Source organism: Triticum dicoccoides, chromosome 4A, assembly GCF_002162155.2.
Source record: "Triticum dicoccoides isolate Atlit2015 ecotype Zavitan chromosome 4A, WEW_v2.0, whole genome shotgun sequence".
In the NCBI taxonomy this organism is placed as follows: domain Eukaryota; kingdom Viridiplantae; phylum Streptophyta; class Magnoliopsida; order Poales; family Poaceae; genus Triticum; species Triticum dicoccoides.
This window is the reverse complement of record NC_041386.1, coordinates 622,217,691-622,226,950: the sequence shown is the minus strand read 5'-3', so window position 1 is coordinate 622,226,950 and position 9,260 is coordinate 622,217,691.

Below are 9,260 nucleotides of genomic sequence, written 5' to 3'. Positions count from 1 at the left end.
ACATAGTGAAAGCAGTCCTCGAAAAATCGCGGCCACCGCACCCGCTAATTGTCCTCCATCCCGCATGGTCTCTATCAGCTCTAGGTTATCTGAGTTGATGATTATGCAATTACACCGCGCCCTTTGCGCCAGTGTTAGGCCAAATTTGAGTGTTAAAGCTTCAGCCATCAGAACATCCGCACAATAGTCAATCTATCAATTTCCTCCTGCAATAAACCTACCTTTGTCATCTCTCAATACTGCCCCCATCGTACCCTTCAGCATGTCATGATCAAAGGAGGCGTCAACATTAAGTTCCAAAAAAACCTAGGAGGACAGTACCATCCCCCCTTTTTCATGGACGCCTTTGGAGATGATGCATTTACAAAGTTGGATGTGAGGGCTATGATCCCCATTGATATCTGATTTGCATTATGAGTTAATTCCTTGTGCACTAATTTTCTTCTTTCCCACCATAGGTACCAAGTTGAAATAGCTATCATTTCTCATACATTTTGGTACCCCATAATACTCAAATCTTGGTCTGGAGGAAGTAGAAGGTATTCCAATATCGCCTCCCCAGCACGATCAACCTCACAAGCTTTATCAATAATCTCATCCATCCCTAGTTTCTTCCAAACCTCCTTTGCTTTACTACAGAGTAAAAGCATGTGTTTCGTATCTTCTAAACCTTGAGAGCAATTAGGGCAAGAGGGTGAGACCTTCATGTGTCTATTAGCGAGTGTTACCCGGCATGGGAGACTGCCATGTAATGTGCGCCATATAATTTTTTTTTTACTTTTGCCGGACAAGATAACTTCCATATTTGACACCATATAGGATTAGGAGTGATTCTCCCCATCCCATTAAAATATTTTAGTTTACTCCCATACTGATAATTCGACTCCACAGAGTAAGCAGACCATACCGAGAACATACCATTTTTCATATAACTTCAGGCAATGAAATATGTCATATCATGTTGCGAAAGTGGGATTGAAAGAATTCGTTGTGCGTCAATGGGCCACATAGTTTATCTAATCAGGTCCTCATCCCAATTATTGGAGGCAGGGTCAATCAGGTCACCCACTTTTGATAACAATTGTCCCCCCTGGTCACTATCTTCCTAGCACTAGTAGGAAAAATCCTAGTAGTAGCGCGGGTTAAACAGCTAGTAGTAGCGCGGGTGCCCGCGCTACTACTACAGCGCTACAGCTAACTGGTAATAGTAGCGCGGTGCATCCCGCGCTACTAGTACGTGTGCTAGTAGTAGTGCGTGTTTGTGACCCGCGCTACTACTATTAATTTCAAAAACAGAAAAATAATCTCGACCCCGTGCATGTTGTCAATGGTGTCAATGGTTCGATCCAGCGATGACAGGGGTCGCCGGAGGTGCGGACGGGTAGCGGCAGACCAGATCCAACGACGGCTATTGGAGAGGGACCGGATCTAGTGTAGAGCAAGACGACGGTGTGAGGATCCTCTTCGCAGCCAAGGCGGAGAGCTCCTGGTTGGCCATGTCGACCACCTGCACAGGCATGGGCATGGGAGGTGAGTACAATCGGAGGAAAATGGAGAGGAAAAAGAGAAACAAGGGAGAAAGGAAGGAGATGGAGGGCGCATTGGGGCTGGTACCGGTGATGAGGTGCTCTGTCGTGGTGGCATGGAGGCGAGGGGGAAGACGGGCGAGCTCCTGGACGCCGGCGACGCGAGCAGGCGGACTCGTTGGGCTCCATGGAGGAGGAGATGTACTTGGGCAGGAGCACCTCACCACCGGAGAACCTATGGAGAGAGGGGGAGAGTGAGGGAGAGAGGAGGGAATCGGCCGAGGATATGGGGACTTCACCTACCTCGTACTTAGTAGTAGCGAGGGGTATAAACCCACACTACTACTATCAACTTAGTAGTAGCGCGAGTTTATACCCCTCGCTACTACTATGGCATGTCCCGGAAGGGCATGGTAGAGACCGCTTAGTAGTAGCGAGGGGTAAAAACCCGCGCTACTACTATCAACTTAGTAGTAGCGAGGGGTAAAAAACCCGCGCTAGTAGTAAGTAGCATTAGCTAGGGGTATAAACCCGCGCTACTAGTAAGTATCTGCCTATAAGCTTTTTCCTAGTAGTGTAGTGACACAGTTTGGGATCCAACCATCTTCCCAAATATTGATGTTACGTCCATTCCTCACTCGCCAAATATAGTCACATTTCAGAGTAGTTGTGCCTGCCATAATGCTTTGCCAGGTGAAGGAAGTGCCATGCTTTCGCTTGGACTTCATCAAATCGCCATCAAGATAGTACTTGGCCCTTAGAATAGCACACAAGGAATCAGGATTATCAATGAGACGCCATGCCTATTTGGCGAGCAAAACCAGGTTGAAGCAGTGGATATCACGGAATCTCATTCCTCCTTGGTTTTCTGGTACGCACATTTTCCACCAGGCCATCCAGTGCATCCTCCTCTGGTTCTCCTCGTCTCCCCACCAGAAATGCAATCGCGTCAATGATTTCTTTACAATTTTTTTAGGAATTTTAAAGACCGACATTGCATAGGTAGTATGGCTTGGATCACAGCCTTGAGCGGGATCTCCTTTCCCCGGCAGACAATAATTTTTCCTTCCAACCACTAATTTTCTTAACAATTCGTTCAATCATAAATTTAAAGCAGTATGTTTTATCAACACCCACATTTGCTGGCAAGCCCAAGTATTTGTCATTCATTGCCTCCGTCATTATATTCAGTGTTGTACACATTTGTTCTCTGATCTCTACCGTTGTTCTCTGATCTCTACCGTTGTATTAGGACTAAAGAAAATATTTGACTTTTCAACTTTTACCAGCTATCCCGATGCCGCACAATATAAATCTAATGCTGATTTTAGGGCTGTCGCATTATGTTGGTTGTCTTTCATCAAGATCAATGAATCATCTGCAAAGAGAAGATTTGTGACTGGCGGGGCGTCTGTACAGACTTTAACTCCAGATATGTTTCCGTTTTCCTCAGCATGCGTCAGCAAGGCATTCAACCCCTCTGTGCACAGCAGAAAGAGGTATGGTGATAGTGGATCACCCTGCCTCAACCCTCTAGTAGGCGTGAAGCTCTCACTTTCCACTGCATTGATCCTTACTATGTATTCGACAGTTGAGACACATTGCATAATCGAATTCTCCCATTTTCGACGAAAACCCAATCTCAACATAATCTCCTTCAAAAAAGGCCACTCGACTCTATCATATGCTTTGTGCATGTCAAGTTTTATAGCACACAAGCCCTCTCTACCTTCTCTTTTGTTCTTGATTGTGGAAAAACATTCATATGCCACTAAAATATTATCCGTTATCAATCTTTCCGGTACAAATGCACTTTGTGTTGGACTAATAATTTCTGGTAAAAAAATCTTCAATCGAGTAGCCATCATTTTTGCAATTATTTTGTATACCACATTACATAAATTAATCGGTCTAAATTGTGTTACCTTTTCTGGTGTATTAATCTTAGAAATCATCACGATCGCCGTATCATTCCAACCGTTCGGGATAGTATATGTGTTGATTTCTTTCATAACCTCCTCAATTAGGTCCTCCCCCAGCATGGGCCAGAACCTTTTTAGAAATCTGGCCCTCAAGCTTTTAAGTCCCCAATATCGAATAAAGCTTTCTTCTGTGATATAAGGGGCAAGTAGTTGCCAGTTGCTTACATTGGTCATGATGAGCATCTCATACCCTATGGGAAAAGTTGCCAGTTGCATGCATTGTCCCATGCAAGAAAACTTGACGGTGCTAATCTAGTTGTTGTAGTATGATCATTTCCTGTTTGCTTTAAGGCGCGTCATAGCATATACATATCTACATAAAAAGTAAATTATCAAAAACCACCACAATTGCGTTGCTCGGTGCAGAAATCTACCGTTTTCATAAAAAAATTGCCGAAAACATTGATTTTCAGTAATCGCGTTGCCGAAAGCACTAACTGGTCAAATGAGAGCCGTTTGATGCCAAATATGTCTAATGCCAAATATGATAGACAGGCTCACTTTCAGGGCTGATGTGGCACCAAAATTTAACGAATAAAAAAGGACATATATGTGTTTCTTTATTGGTTTCATTACATATTTTAAACTTTAAGCACCAAGAAGTCGAACTTGTTAAGTAGCATCGCAAGGGAACTCTGAATCTATTCGCGGTCTCAGCCATGGTGTCGAGGACAAGTATGGTCTGCACCAGTGGCATGGAATACTTTGATAGAGTCATTGCAACTTAATGAGTGGATTTTAATGCGACGAGTGGGATGAAATCGAGTGGTCTGGAAAAAAAATCAGAGCAATGATACATAGGTGGGAAATGGTCGAGGTGTGACGTGTTTCCATTCTTGTCGACTCATCATTTTTTTAACACGGTATAGATGCAAGTGTCGACTCTATCATATGCTTTGTGCATGTCAAGTTTTATAGCACACAAGCCCTCTCTACCTTCTCTTTTGTTCTTGATTGTGGAAAAACATTCATATGCCACTAAAATATTATCCGTTATCAATCTTTCCGGTACAAATGCACTTTGTGTTGGACTAATAATTTCTGGTAAAAAAATCTTCAATCAAGTAGCCATCATTTTTGCAATTATTTTGTATGCCACATTACATAAATTAATCGGTCTAAATTGTGTTACCTTTTCTGGTGTATTAATCTTAGAAATCATCACGATCGCCGTATCATTCCAACCGTTCGGGATAGTATATGTGTTGATTTCTTTCATAACCTCCTCAATTAGGTCCTCCCCCAGCATGGGCCAGAACCTTTTTAGAAATCTGGCCCTCAAGCTTTTAAGTCCCCAATATCGAATAAAGCTTTCTTCTGTGATATAAGGGGCAAGTAGTTGCCAGTTGCTTACATTGGTCATGATGAGCATCTCATACCCTATGGGAAAAGTTGCCAGTTGCATGCATTGTCCCATGCAAGAAAACTTGACGGTGCTAATCTAGTTGTTGTAGTATGATCATTTCCTGTTTGCTTTAAGGCGCGTCATAGCATATACATATCTACATAAAAAGTAAATTATCAAAAACCACCACAATTGCGTTGCTCGGTGCAGAAATCTACCGTTTTCATAAAAAAATTGCCGAAAACATTGATTTTCAGTAATCGCGTTGCCGAAAGCACTAACTGGTCAAATGAGAGCCGTTTGATGCCAAATATGTCTAATGCCAAATATGATAGACAGGCTCACTTTCAGGGCTGATGTGGCACCAAAATTTAACGAATAAAAAAGGACATATATGTGTTTCTTTATTGGTTTCATTACATATTTTAAACTTTAAGCACCAAGAAGTCGAACTTGTTAAGTAGCATCGCAAGGGAACTCTGAATCTATTCGCGGTCTCAGCCATGGTGTCGAGGACAAGTATGGTCTGCATCAGTGGCATGGAATACTTTGATAGAGTCATTGCAACTTAATGAGTGGATTTTAATGCGACGAGTGGGATGAAATCGAGTGGTCTGGAAAAAAAAATCAGAGCAATGATACATAGGTGGGAAATGGTCGAGGTGTGACGTGTTTCCATTCTTGTCGACTCATCATTTTTTTAACACGGTATAGATGCAAGTGCTTATATACACGTGCATACACTCACCCTTATAAACGCACACCCGCACACTCTATCCCATGGTCATAAATCATGAAATAAATCTAGGAATAAATGCGAGCACCAGGATTTGAACCCTGGTGGGCTTGGGATACCACAGTCTCTCTAACCATCTAACCACAGGTTGGTTCGCACTCGTCGACTCATCATATAACATGAAAAATGGTGTGTGTTTTTGTTGCGAATCCAAAAAATGGTGGTTCTGAGTAGTCGTTCCCATTTCAAGAGGTAGAACACGTCTGCACGCGCGCACCTGTCAAAAAGGAAAGGAAAACCGTGCGTGATTAATATGTTTCAAAAAAAATGTCCGGTGATTAATTCTTCCGACTTGTATTGTACCTGTGATACGAGGAATGCACGTACGGATGTTGAACTATGTATGTATACGATGCTGTTCTTTCGATGTGTGAGGAGTACTAATGTGTAATATCGTCTCCATCTCTTTCTCGTAGCTAAGCCAACACAAATGGTCAACGTCATGGCGCGTCGATGCTCGCTCCTCCTCATCGCCGCCGTGATGGCGTTCGAGGCAGCCAGCGACTCCTCCAAGGACGACGTCACGGGGGGCTACCTTCTGTACGACTGCGACCCGGACAACCGCGTTCGCCGCCAACCTGAGCTCGCTCCTCGGCGCCCTCCCATCGGCCGCCGCTCCATCGGGCTTTGCCTCCCTCCGTTCCGGGTCCGGCAACGGCACGGCCTTCGCCCGAGGCCTCTGCTTCGGCAATGGCGACTCCACGGTGCGGGAGGGCTGCCACGAGTGCCTGACGCTCGCCGTCAAGCGGGCCTGGCCCTGCGACGGCAACCGGCGCGCCGCCTTCTGTAACGACGGCTGCTTCCTGGCCTACTCCGACACCGCCGCCCCCGTGTCCACCGAGAAGGACGACGTCGACGGCGACGGGCGCCGCTGGATGCGCTTCGAGGCCTACGACGCCGTCGCTTACCCCCAGTTCTACGACGTGGGGGCGCTGGTCGAGCTTGCGCGGCCCCTGGTGGCCCGCACCGCCGGGGGCTCGGGGCGGGGCGCATGCTGGCCGCGGCGAGCGCGAGCCTCGGGGCGAACGGCACGCTGCACGCGGTGGCGCAGTGCGCCCCGTGGAACGTCTCGGCGGCGGGCGGGCTGCGCCGCGTGCCTGAACAGGTCGGTGCGAGACGTGCCGGGCGAGGACAGGCTGGCCGGCGGCGTCGGGCGAGGCGTGGGCCCGGTGCACCGCTACAGCTGCTACCTGCGCTGCGGTTCGAGATATCCGCGCCGGTGCCGCCGCCCATGGGGAAATTAAGGAGCAAGGATCCGTAAGTGAGCTCACACCATGCATGCATTATTGCAAACTACTCCTAAATATATAGAAGTTGGTGATTGATTTTGAGCTAAATATATAGCTTCTGACGTGTGCGTGCAGGAAAGAGGATTCGAGATAATCTTGTCGTCGTGATAGTCGGCGCCGTCGCGGTGGTGGTCGTCGTCGCGATCATCGGAGGAGGAGCTTTTCTCCTTGTGAAGCGAAACAGGATGAGGAAGAGGGTCTAACACATTCCTAGCTACTCCTAGGTAGGGGCAACATACACGCTCCTCCAAAATCTACATGCGCGCTATCCATCACATTTCAGGACTGAATCACATTCGATCACATGGATGGTGGGCTGGCTTCTGGTTTCTGCCATGATTTTATTTGATTTCTGTACTACCGCGCTTTCTGCCTTGCAGCCTCGGCCGTTATGCATAGTACAATTCAAGTTCCTGCTTGAGTTTTCTTGGGTGCTTAATTATGTTGTACTCCTACCAGAAGCCCGTCGTATACTGTTACCGTTGCTTTGAGTGAACAACAAACGGGGAATTACTCATGTCTGTTGTCGTCGACAAACTGAGAATTCTTTTTTTAAATGCATATATGAACCAGTATCATTTGCCATCGAAGTGATAAATTAGAGAGAAAAGTCCATGTTACAACCTTCAAGTTGCCACTCGATTTTGGATTAAACCCTCGACTTCAAAACCGGTTGTCCTACACCCTACACTTGCCACTTGGTTCAGGAATCAACCCTTTCCTTGGTTTTGATCGCGTTGACCGGTTTTGACCGTGTTGATTGCTGACTAGGCAACGCCACAACAGCTTTTGACTGGTCAAATTATTTGAAACATTTTTCATCTGTTTAATTAATTTAATTTAATTGGGGTCCTTCTCGTCCAAAAAATCCCCGCTTGAATCGTGGGACATTCCTTCCTCGCAGTAGCAACATTGTCTCTTCTTTACTCTCCCCCACCTTCACACGGTAGCGGCCACCGTTGTCCCTCAGCGCGGCCGATGAGCCACCTCCGGCCACCACATCCTCCTTATCACAACTTGTAGCCACGTCATTTTTTGATTCTCATGTACTTAAGCAGCTTCTCACGGTACCCGCCCTGGCAAAGACCCCACAGAGACACCATATTCTCGTGTTGCCCGCCCCTCACCTTCTTGCTCTCCAGAAACCATCATCAGATCCGAGCCGACACGAAGACCATGAAAACAGAGACGACCGACACACGACAGACGGAGTTGGACCAAATGCGGTACCAGAGTTGCACGAGATAACTGACCATCAGGGTCCACCACACAATCCTTATGTTGACCAGTGAGGTCCACCTCACGAGAGAAGGCCAAATCACATGATGCTCGTGGTTTTTTTCTAGGGAACTTGGAGGCGTAAGGGGTTTGGCAAACAGTTGAACAATGCATATCCTGTTTTTCTAAACAGTTGGAATCCAAAGGTAGGGATGACGTGTTTTTTTTTGGTTTGTTAACTGTTAGGTGCCTGATTTTTTTCCCGTGCAAGTCGATTTCCGCTTTGCATGAGGTCAAAGGTGGGGATGACGTGAGGAGCGGCAGTGACAAGCGTCAACCACACCGAGGCTGAGCCGGGACCTTATTGGAGCCGAGGACGACGATGCAAGCAACAGCGAGCCGTTGTACGTCCCAGGTAGAGGCGAGAAAAAAACTTAATGGGGAGGGAGGTACGGGGGGTCGGCGGGTAGAGGGATGACCGGGGCAGCAATAGCAAACGGTTAGGGCTGGGTCAAAGGGCAGCTACGTGATGAAGAACGTGAACGAGTCATGCTTGAGGAGGAAGGGGGGATGTGGACTGTTGGATTTCGATCTAACGGACGGGAAACAAAGTGACTAATGCAAACACTCTTTTCAGGCACCTGATGAGTAGGTGCTCCCACTTTCTTTTTCTGTACTCACGAGCTGTCGAGCTATATGCCATGCCACCCTTCCTTTTGTCGAGGTGTATCTCCAAGTTTTTTGAATCAAAAGAATTGTTCCCCACTCAAAAGCTATAAGTGTTTGGACAGCCGGTTCCGAATTTCCCATCATGCCATCCATCTTTGAGATTAGATGCGAAAAAATTGACATTGCTGAGATTCTGTCAAGATTCTAGATGGGTCTATCTAGGACACATCTATATGTGACATAGTTCTGCCAATCTATGTCATATTTAACCTGATGTCCACTATGTTTATGGTCTATTTTTTTTTGTTCCAGTTTTTTTTGTTCCTTGTTGCTGCGTTATTTGCGGAAGCTTAGATGTGACATCCTTCGAAAACATCTAGATGTGAATTAGCCAAACTGATTCTAGATACTAGCACGGGTGACCACACGGAGCAC